The 12500-nt window shown below is 42.0% G+C and overlaps 1 protein-coding gene across 18 annotated transcripts in view; it reads left to right on the plus strand.

Annotated features, from left to right (window-relative positions):
- Positions 1-12500, plus strand: part of LOC123517573 (calcium-dependent secretion activator-like) — a 1686808-nt gene that overhangs the window by 27663 nt on the left and 1646645 nt on the right. The window lies entirely within an intron of this gene.

Consider the following 12500-nt stretch of genomic DNA (forward strand, 5'->3'; position numbering starts at 1 on the left):
CGCTTAAGCCGGCAGTATTTTCACCTTTATATGAACTGATTCACTGTCGTCTTTTAACCTATCCGTTTTCGTGCCAGTCATCTTTGAGACACACTCAGTAGCCAGTGTATTGCTTAACATCTAAACTACGAGCACTTTGAAATCGGGTACGAATGTGAGTTAATGCGCTCACCAGTTAAGAGTATAGACATTTATTACTCAATATATAGCCTTTTACACTATGCTAAACACATCATTTATTGGCATTTTTAGTCTTTATTTTGACCTAAGTTATTGTCACTTTTACCTGTGCTTTGCTTCCTCGTACAAACAAATCTTTTTGCTGCTTCATTGCTGAGTTGCATCAGTGTGAACGCTTCTAGGTATGAGTGTTGTATTCCTTATCTCAACATATATTGCAGTCGTCTTTACTCGCTTTTATCTTTCCTCGTATAGAAAGCATTCAATAGCCATCACTCGTCTGTAACACATGTTACACTAAACTCAAAAATTTTATCAAGTATTTTATCCGTTATTTAATATCACTTTGCTAGACTTCACTTTTTTCTCGCAAAGATAGTGATACTTCACAAAGCTCTTGTCGAAGTAAGCTTAACAGTTTTAGTTATCAGTATTTTTATCTTGTTACTGAACGTGAGCTAATCGTATTGTCCCGGCTACATTCCTTGGGGACATAACTTTCAGCAACCGTTGTATTGCCTTTGTTACATCGCCCTGCTGCTCATGGAGGTTAATTGTAGTTTCGTACATCATAGTTCATCGTGTGATTCTCCAGCTGGCCTCACCTGTGTCCCTTCCTCCTCGGGCACCAGGTGTTATCACGAAATTAATCAGCTGTTGGATTTTATTGAGGGACGAATACTTTGAAGTTCGACACACACACACACACACACACACACACACACACACACACACACACACACACACACACACACACACACACACACACACACACACACACCCGGTAGGTCAGTGGTTAGAGCGCTAGCTTCACAAGCCAGAGGACCGGGGTTCGATTCCCCGGCCGGGTGGAGATATTTGGGTGTGTCTCCTTTCACGTGTAGCCCCTGTTCACCTAGCAGTGAGTAGGTACGTGATGTAAGTCGAGGAGTTGTGACCTTGTTGTCCCGGTGTGTGGTGTGTGCCTGGTCTCAGGCCTATCCGAAGATCGGAAATAATGAGCTCTGAGCTCGTTCCTTAGGGTAACGTCTGGCTGTCTCGTCAGAGACTGCAGCAGATCAAACAGTGAAAACACACACACACACACACACACACACACACACACACACACACACACACACACACACACACACACACACACACATGAGCCACACTTGTGAGTTGGATCAAGGTTATTAAAGCACCTCTACTTACTCAACACCTGCATTAGATATCTGACTCATTTGCGCGCACGCGCGCGCGCGTGTGTGTGTGTGTGTGTGTGTGTGTGTGTGTGTGTGTGTGAGAGAGAGAGAGAGAGAGAGAGAGAGAGAGAGAGAGAGAGCGACGTGGCTCCAGAAGTGAATTATGTATATCATAAGGTTCGTTACCGTTTTGTGGCAATTAAGGCTGCATGTTCCTACACACACACACACACACACACACACACACACACACACACACACACACACACACACACACACACACACACACTTTTTTTTCTATTTAGGAAGGACTCTGGTCCGTGGCAACAGAAACTGCCGATAATAAAACCCACTGAAGGTGCTGGACCTCTAAAAGAGACAGATCAAAGGCAAGTCCAAAAATTACCTCAGAATTACCTTGAAACTTCCCTTTTGAAGAAGTTTAAGTCATAGGCAGGAAAAATGTAAAAACCGGCAGAGTCCTCCAGAGTTAATCAGTTAGAGGGATGAAAGATTAAGAATACTGGTTGACTCTTGCTCGCACGTATGCATTCAAAGTGACATACACAATACACATCTTAGCTACAGACATAACACAATATATACTTGATGACAGACTGAGTGAGTGAGTGACTGAATGACAGGCAACGTCACTCAATGTCTCCCGCTGCTCGTCCTGACATGCCCATCAAACGCACCGCCTCCCTCGTCATCGCGTTACCAAGGAAACCGTCTGTTCATCTCATACACGCCATAAATTAGCTCCACCACGCCGTTAATTACTACTGCTGCTTGTCGCTCCTTCCATTGCGTCCCGCGCTGTTCCTCGCCTCCTGACAGCAGCTCCAGTGTTTCCTTATTTCTCGCCCGCTTGTCTCGAGGTCTGATTTCACTGCGTCTCAGGCTACACTGATAACCTTTGGCTCCTTTTGATATACTCTGAAATTATTAAGGCAGATGAAGCATATGAACTATTAGTTAATTTAAATGTCGATAACTTAATTTTACTAGTAAGTTTTTTTTTTCTTTTTTCGTGTATGCTTTGGATTTGTTGAAGTAGAAATTCTAGATTTTTAGATCTTCTTTCGCTGTTTCCCTAGAGACTGGGGGTTGGCGCCTTGTACGAGTCTCCTCCACTTGTTTTTGTCCCTTCATCTATCCTTTGTACTTCAGATCTGTAAGTTTGAAAGACAATTTGATTTATGAAGGAACTCATTACTATTGGAATAATGACGGTGATGGTAATGGTGATGAGCTGATGGTTTATTGAAATGTGCTCGTGCCTCTGCAATAGCATAATGATGTCAATGGAACTTATTCGACTCATGAGGAAATTATCATAGATAGCTCTTACCGCTTTGATTTTCCCTCTGGTACCCTTAACGTCTTTCGCGCGAACACACACACACACACACACACACACACACACACACACACACACACACACACACACACACACACACACACACACACACACACACACACACACACACACACACACACACACACACACACACACACACACACACACACACACACACACACACACACACACACACACACACACACACACACACACACACACACACACACACACACACACACACACACACACACACACACACACACACACACACACACACACACACACACACACACACTCTAGATACTCTGATCTTATACTCTTAGCTAAATAAAGTGCACTAGCTTCAATATTCTGCAATACTGAGTGTTTTCTCACTGAAGGAAGAATGATATATATATATATATATATATATATATATATATATATATATATATATATATATATATATATATATATATATATAGTTACAATATATGTAACTAATTTACAAGAATACTTCATATGTTCCGGAGAGAGAGAGAGAGAGAGAGAGAGAGAGAGAGAGAGAGAGAGAGAGAGAGAGAGAGAGAGAGAGAGAGATTTTATGGAAACGGAATATAAATAATGAACTAAATTTGTGGTCTTTGGTTTACCGCCAGCGTCATCAGGCAGAACAGTGAAATGTGGCCGTGAGCTTGAAACACATGCTGCTTGTGTGTGTGTGTGTGTGTGTGTGTGTGTGTGTGTGTGTGTGTGTGTGTGTGTGTGTGATTGATGGGCGCGTTAAGGTGGAGGATATGAATGTTATCTAGGAAGGTGGAGACCATGGCATGTTAATTGACGCTGCGATTACTGAACGCCAGGCAGACTGCGAGAGAAGGGAAGGAGGAGGAGGAGGAGGAGGAGGAGGAGGAGGAGGAGGAGGAGGAGGAGGAGAGGGCGTGAGATAGCCGTCATGTAACACAATACGGTGGAAGGAACAGGGAAACACGGAGACAGGCGAACAAAAGGGGAGATGGTGATGATATCCGCTAACGCCACCACCCTCAACACCACCACCACCACCACCACCACCATCGCCGTCACCACCCCCACCATTATCATCCCAACACCCTTTCCACTATCATTTCCAATTCCATTCCAATCCGCACCACCACTTCCACTGCTATTTCTTTTCGTCTCTTTTATTTCTTTATCACTATCACCACTTACTGCCTCCACCTGTAACATCGCCAAATCGTTCCCACCTTCACTTTTTTCCTAGACATCATTTAATAGAAATTCCACCACATTTTATCATCCCATCGTCTGCTTTTACTGCTACTTCCACCGTCACTCACCACCTCCACATTCCTTCCGCATCATTTCCAGCACCACCACTCCACTCTTTTCTCATACCAGTAGGTCCACCGCCTCCAGGATACGTATAATAGAAAGAACAATGATTCGGATACCAATGAACAAAGATCCAGGTATAAATGAACCACCTGTTTTTCTTCTTCTTTCATCAGGAACAATGGCACTTTCCCCCTTCCTCAAAAGTATGCAAGAGAGTATTGGGAGAAAACTTCAGTATCTGGGGAGGAAAACTGTGTAGCCTGGAGAAGCGGTGTGCTCGTGGGAGGAAGTTGAGCTTAGGGAGACAACTTGGGACTGGCGGAGGGAAGGTGGGCATAGAATTTGAAGCTTGTGTGGGACGAGAACTTAAAGTATGAAGTGTGGCGAGACCTCTAGTGCCAGAGAGAAAGATATATATATATATATATATATATATATATATATATATATATATATATATATATATATATATATATATATATATATAATAACTTTCTATGATTGTGTGGAAGTGGACAGGGAGATATGTGTGAGTGAGATTGGCGCAAGTGAGGTTGGTTGTACAGGGAAGGAGGAGGCAGGCAGCCTATGCACTGGTGTGGAAACTTGTGGCGACCAACTTTGAAAGGCTGGGTAATGAAGCTATCTCTCCCTCCTTCTCTCTCTCTCTCTCTCTCTCTCTCTCTCTCTCTCTCTCTCTCTCTCTCTCTCTCTCTCTTGAACACGCTCCGCTGTTACATTTTTTGCTCCCAAACCATTGCAATAAACATTAACCAACATGAAGCATAATTGAGAGACATTGCAGATTTAGAAAGGAGGATTGCATGAATTAAGTTGCTTGGCCTTATTGTCTTCTGTCATTATTTGGTGGGCAGTAATTTCACTTACATTAGTATTGAGTATGATTGTTGACCGCTATGAATGTAAGGCGAAATTAAGGCGAAATTTAAAGTGTATCTTGTAATTTCTAGTTACTTATGATGGGAAAGCATAAAGTGGTGTATATTCTGCGTTGCCATGTATTACTGCTATTTGCCACACCTTATCTTAATTACTAACCACTCTGAGACATTTTTTCGTGTTCTACAACGATCTCCAAAGATTATACCGATTAGAAATTGTAAAATCTACACTTTTTTCCTACTGTGGGTCATGTTTTGCGAATTTTTTAGGATTACACATTTACAGTAACGAGTGACGGATGAGAGGTAGATGACATTGTATTTCAATAAATTTGGCCCCGTATTTATAATAATGAGTAGCGAGCCAAAGTTAGTATAAGGCATGTCACTGTGTGTTTCAGAAAGCCCCATCACGTTAGCATGTACAGAAGCTAGTTGGAAATGAGCGGTAAACCATCATCACATTATATTTCAGAAAGGTCCGCCCCCACACACATTCACAGCGGTGAGTGGCGGGTGGCGAGCGGCCGAACAACACTGCCTAGTCCATTTAGAGTCTGATGATTGCCCAGAATTGCACGCATTTTTTTTTTTTTTTTTTTTTTTTGGATGTGCGCTGGAATGACACTGCAGTGTCCACGGCCCTCATAACCTGACGCCATTTTCTCTCAATTTTGGGATTATTTCGCGTTAGTTTTTTAATGCTTTACGTAGGGAGAAAATCAGTTTTATTTTCTTGTTGAACTGTTATTGAACAGGAGAGTACACTATGGTACTTCATATACGGACAATCTCTCTCTCTCTCTCTCTCTCTCTCTCTCTCTCTCTCTCTCTCTCTCTCTCTCTCTCTCTCTCTCTCTCTCTCTCTCTCTCTCTCTCTAATATACAATGTGTGGGGCCATACACGCGAGGTCGCTGGCTGGAGACAATGGGGAGATGGTGCAGCGAAAGGGAAGAAGGCAGGCTCATTGTTCGGGAGGGAATGAGGGTGAGCGGGGAGCGTGAGGGGCTAAGAGCAAGGAAGTACATCTTGTTTTGTATTTCATTTGGATTCAGTAGTTTTTTTTATATATATACGTTATTAGATGAGGATTCTTGAACTACCGGTGTTCTTGTTTATCGCGTGAGTTTTTCCTCTGCTGCTGTGGTGTTGTATTTTTGTAAGCCATACGAGTTTCTGTAATGAGCTTTATATTATTAACGCATCCCTTCAGTGCTTCGCGACGCCTCTCAACAGGTTTCAGTTGTTGATCTCAGTGCGAGGTTGTCAAAGTGTCTGGCTCTCTGCTCGCTAAGGTGACATCAACATTGAAATAATTTCTGCATTAGCTTTACTCTTGCTGATTATGATGGTAATTCAACATTGTCTCCTCTCATTTAGCTTTATGAATATATTTTAACAAATTCAGTCTTATTTTTATGGAACAGTACGGATATGCTTATAACAGGAAAGACCAAACAGGTGATAAAATGCTTGTTGCTTTTTACCAAATGATATACAATCTTTTTAGTTTTACTAGCAAACTAAACCTAACCTCGAGTTACGGTAACTTTTGTTTCCCTGTCATGTTCCATCATAATTAAAAAACTAAACTTTCCCTGGAGCACTCTGGGTCAGCCTCAGTTTTGTCACGCTATAAAAATTCCGTGCGTGACCAGAGTATAAACCAGGAGGAAAATATCGACTCTAAACATTAATTCCCGAAGCATCATTGAGTGGCGTGGTGCTCCTCCTCTAGTGAAGGAAAATCTTTGATTTTCATTATTTATACGCATTACTTTATTAAAAATAGTTTTCGGAAATTATAATCAGACCTAGAGGCATGAAAGAAATTAACTGGTACGTTAGTGTAGATTATCAAGTTCCAATGATATCAGAACACAACACAAATATTGACTAATACAATATGTGGAATGTGGATAAACACTCACTTTCAGTCGAACTTTTCGCCTCAGTAACGTTATTCTGTTTGTCTGAATCCTGTAGTAAGAACTTTAAACACATGGCGACGGATGATGACAAAAATCTCTGTTAAATCACAGGACAACATGAAAGGAGACAAGCACAAAGCGTCGGTGCGTGGTCGTCACTCTGAATTGTTTATGAAAAGTGTCTCGGCGCCACGCAGTGTCTTGGGGAGATGCATCTGCTGTGTTTTAATGCATGACATTCAGTATTATGAATAATTAGTTACGGTGCTGGTTCTCGCTAATATGAGAAGAGTAAAGCAGATGATATTGTTCTACGTGAAGGAAGAGGGATAGAAAGAGGAAAGAAAGAAAAAATAAGATATACTGATACACGACAGCATCTCTGCAACAACATATAACATTCGTGTGTGTGTGTGTGTGTGTGTGTGTGTGTGTGTGTGTGTGTGTGTGTGTGTGTGTGTGTGTGTGTGTCTGCGTGTGCGTGTGTGCGCGCTCGCTCGCGAGTAAAGATAAGAATGCTAAGTTTTTATGCTTCTCACAGTTCCTTGCGGACTAAGTCTACGTATAATGCGGGCCACCTTTCATATCAATACTTCTTGTTTCAATACACGCATTCAAGATTTTTTTTTCTGTTTTTGTTTATCAACAATGCTGAGCGAGGTATGTGTTCCCTTAATGTGTTTTGTGTTTGGTAGCAGAATCAACAGTCTATCTTGATAATGCGAGAGTTGGCCTTCATTTTCACGTTGTCTTTTGGTGGTAGAATGTAGTCCACTGCCTCTCCTAACCATTTTCATTCTGGCAGGATTTTAACTCATATTTCACCTACATACACCATCATATATCTTTGTGTCAACATTGTATTTAGCATCATGGCAAAATAATACTGATTTGCCTATAGACCAGTACACAATACAACATTTAGTTTGTCGTTGGTCGAGGGCATGGTGCGGCGGGATATCAAAGTAGCGCGGAGGGAGTGTTGATGTCACGAGTAGTGGAGGTGAGCACGCGGTGAAAGGAAAACTTTTTGATGATCTCGCAACAAATGAATACCAAAACCTGATTCAGCACATTAAATAATGGCCGTGTAGTGGGGCGTGTGTTGGAGGCGTTTGATCTACCTTGGTGCCTGGGCTGGTGTTGGGGAGGCGCGGTGAGTGTTGACAGTTTCGATCATACTACCATCAACTTGGGCGTGCGAATCTAAGGTAAATACCAGCCTGCGAGATTAATTAATTATGTACAGAGGGGCGGGATGGACGGGCACGTTGTTTGATATTGCATTTTCTCATTATTTGTTTTGTAGTTTTAGTTACTCCCAAATAGTAGTAATATTGCAGCAGCTAGTGAGTTGCGTTGTACAATAGGTAATGTTCTATGAACTAATTAGCATCTGTATGTTTAGAGCAGCAATAGAACCATGAAGAACCGGGGATAGGATGGGTAGAGGTTTACAGACGTCTGGTGACGCTTTCTTTCTCTTCCGAGGTATAGCGGAAGACTTTTAGACCCACAAAGCGAAGACTTATTACCATGGCCTATCTCTTCTCTCTCTGGTTTCACTTTTTCTCTTCCTCCTTCCCCGCCATCTTTCCTATTCATCGTTATCTCGCCTCGCAGGTGCTATTTTTCATCCCACGATCCGCCGTTTCTCGGGTTTACTGGCAAACCCTCATTATCCCTCTAGTTGCAAAATTAATTAATGCTCTCCCCGCCGCCCCGCCTTCCCGCAAGTCCCATCAAAGCACCACCACATTTTCTTTCATTACTCAACGCCCTGGTTCTCATTTTTCTGTGTTTACACCCTTTCTCTCCTTCCATCCATTTCTTGGGTTCTACGTACTGGCCGCCCTTTAAACCACCTCCGTGACCCCCGCCGCCCTAGTGCCACACGCTCATGCTGGCCAGGATCCTATGCTGGTTGGAGAGAGAGAGAGAGAGAGAGAGAGAGAGAGAGAGAGAGAGAGAGAGAGAGAGAGAGAGAGAGAGAGAGAGAGAGAGACAGAGAATATAACAAGCAAGAGCAAACAAGAGGAGACCGTCAGCCATTATTATATAGAATGTTTGGAATAGGCTACGCTATCAAATCTAGAGGTAGAGATGTTTGCTAGGTAGAGACGAAGGCTTGTCCAAAGAAAGAGAGAACAACCTTGGATTTGTGTCCTCGGTACTGACGAAATAAATGTACAAACGTATTTATGTATGTATGTAGCCTTTGCATCAAGCATCAACCTTGAACAGTTTTAACAGAATTCTGGTAATGTTTCATAACGCTGCTGACATGAAAATACTAAAAGTGGTAGAATGATCTGGTTACGACTAACATACAAGTCTGCCGTCCGATGCTTTGTGAACTAAGAGGTTTATGAGTAAATAAAGGGATCAGTAATCATCATTTGAAGGATACTGAAGACTTATGTCCTTGGGTCAGTCACCTTACACCTCACTCGCAAAAATAAGCGTGGTGGGAAGGGCATTTCGGACCCGGCAGGGTACTTTTCCCGCCACCATTAGCGAAAGGGGACACATGCTGGTGGGAAAAAAGAGAGAGAGAGAAACTCTGCTGCAGGTCCTTGTTGGTCCCCCGTGTCGCTTGAACTCTAAAATTGCCGTAAAGTTTCGTTGGGGCGTTGCCAAACTTTGCGAGCCTCACTTTGTTGGGACGCCATATTTAACTTTGTTGAGGATCAGTAAATTCAATGGGCGAAGCTAGACGAGCTGAGCTAAGGGAAGGCAGGCAGGCAAGCAGGCAGGCAGACAGACAGGCAGATGCTCGTGTAGACACTGCCATATATAAAGGTTTATTGAGGCGAACTTCATCACTTATTCAGCTGATCAGACAAACATGTACACCCACCCGTATGCGTGATGCATGAAAAGTTGTCAGTCACGGAACAAGTGAAAAAGACACACCGGTCACGGAGAAATGTTGTGTCGCTGGGTACGAGCGTGTCATCCTAGTCTAGATATTACCGTACATGTGACTGCTAATATACTGAAATAGTATGGCATAGAGGAAGGTATTACTGGAAAAATAAATGTTGAGGGAAGACCGAGGCAGAAACGCGATATCGACAAGCGGCCGGAATTGGCTGCGGCGGCGGCGGTGGTGACGACATCCACGACAGTGATGGGAGACGGAGAGGCGGGTGGAGGAGCTGCGGGAGGTTGTGTGCTGATGGACAACAGGTGGAAATGTGTGTGTGTGTGTGTGTGTGTGTGTGTGTGTGTGTGTGTGTGTGTGTGTGTGTGTGTGCGCGTTAGTGTTATTATTGTTATTGTTTCGTTAGTGCATTTCACATTTTCTTTAAATTCCTCCTTTTATTCTTTTATCGTGATCCTCTCATTTTGGCCTCTTCCCTTCACCCCCGCCAGGTAAACACCAGTGTGTACTTAGCATAATATGCAGGCTCTCTCTCTCTCTCTCTCTCTCTCTCTCTCTCTCTCTCTCTCTCTCTCTCTCTCTCTCTCTCTCTCTCTCTCTCTCTCTCTCTCTCTCTCTCTCTCTCTCTCTCTCTCTCTCTCTCTCTCTCTCTCTCTCTGTCTGTCTGTCTCCGTCTTCATATCATCAATACTTTAACACACACACACGCACACACACACACACACACACACACACACACACACACACACACACACACACACACACACACACACACACACAAAGGCCAAATTAGTTGAAGTTAGTGGTTGAAGATGAGGATGGAAGAAGCTAGTGATGAAGGAGAGGGATGAGAGACGGAAGGGGGATTGGGGAGTAGGAGAGGGAGGAAGGAGCAGTTAGGAGAGGTGAAGAGGCATTTTAAAGGAGACAGTGTGACGATGGAATTTAAAGACAAGAAAACGAGAGAGGGATAAGAGTTTGGAGGGAAAAGAGGGAACGATAGAAAATTACAGTATGAATGGAGGAGGAGGAGGAGGAAGAAGAGGAGGAGGAGGAGGAGGAGGAGGAGGAGGAGGAGGAGGAGGAGGAGGAGGACGAATAGGGAGAGGAGGGAGCTTTTAAGAGTGGCAGAATTGTGGAGAGAGAAGGAAAAGGAAAGATAAAAAAGAAAAAAAGGAGAAATGAACTTTGCTCACAACACAATTTTTTTCTTTTTCTTTATTTCTCATCCGTCAACATGTGGACTTGTTTTTCGTTCGCTTCTTTTTCATCTTTTTTTTATAATCTTTACGTATTCCTTTTTTTTTCTATTTCCAAATGCATATATATATATATATATATATATATATATATATATATATATATATATATATATATATATATATATATATATATATACATATATATATAATTTTTTTTGTGCGTGTACCTCCTGAAAATTCCGTGCGTTCCTTCATTCATTTTTCAAACTTTGCTCTGTATATATTTTTTCTTTTCCCTTCCCTAATTTCTTTTAGCAAGTTTTTTATCTATATTTTTTTCTTCTCATAATTTTTGGACGTTAGAAAAAAAAATGGTCATGTGCTTTTCATTTCTCGCTTATCTTTTATATTGTTAGAAAATTTATATCATCACTCATGTTATTTATGTTTTCCTGTCACGTTTCTCTCTCACTGTTTTCTTTTGCTGTCTGAATGAACATTATTTATTTCCTACGTTACTGTTTCCTCATTTCTCGTTTGTTTTATTAATGTTATGAGGGATTAGTTCCACTCATACTCTCTTTTTTTCCATGCCTTCTTTTTTCCTTGTTGTTGTTGTTGTTGTTGTTGTTGTTGTTGTTATTTCTTTTTTCATCTTCGTCTTTTTCTTCTTCTTCTTCTTCTTCTTCTTCTTCTTCTTCTTCTTCTTCTTCTTCTTCTTCTTCTTCTTCTTCTTCTTCTTCTTCTTCTTCTTCTTCTTCTTCTTCTTCTTCTTCTTCTTCTTCTTCTTCTTCTTCTTCTTCTTCTTCTTCTTCTTCTTCTTCTTCTTCTTCCTTCTTCTCCTCCTCCTCCTCCTCCTCCTCCTCCTCCTCCTCCTCCTCCTCCTCCTCCTCCTCCTCCTCGTATTTTTCTTCGTCTTTTTCTTTTTTTTCTTCCTCTTTTTTTCTCTCCTACTACTTTTTCTTCTTCTTCGTCTTCTTTTTCTTCTTCTTCTTCTTCTTCTTCTTCTTCTTCTTAGGTTTGTTGTAAATTCTCTTTATTTGACTTCTTGCCTTGATAAAGTTTCCATTTTGTGGACATCTCATTCACCGCCACCCGACACTCATTCGCCTTTACGGCATTAAATCATCGAATTTGATGATTTGATTTAGTGGGATGTGGACACTTGGCGAGGCGGCCGACCAGGGGAAAGCGGTCCCCGTGCTAGGCTGCCCCCAGTTGGCACGAAGCAAGGAAAGGGTGACTGTAGCCCTGTAGGACACTCCTTGACCCAACGAGTTATGTAATCAGCTAATGACCAAAGGATGAATGTGTAAGACCAAAGAATGATCTCTTCTTATTTATGACCAAAAGATGACTTCTTTTAATTTATGACCTAAGGATGACCTCGTTTTTTATGACCAAAGGATGACTTCTTTCTATTTTGTGACCAAAGGATGAATTTTTGTATAGGACCAAAGGTTGACATGACCTCTTTCTGTATATGACCAAAGGATGAACTGTTTATGTTGATAACCAAATTATAAACCC

Source organism: Portunus trituberculatus, chromosome 42 (genome assembly GCF_017591435.1).
Source record: "Portunus trituberculatus isolate SZX2019 chromosome 42, ASM1759143v1, whole genome shotgun sequence".
Taxonomy (NCBI): domain Eukaryota; kingdom Metazoa; phylum Arthropoda; class Malacostraca; order Decapoda; family Portunidae; genus Portunus; species Portunus trituberculatus.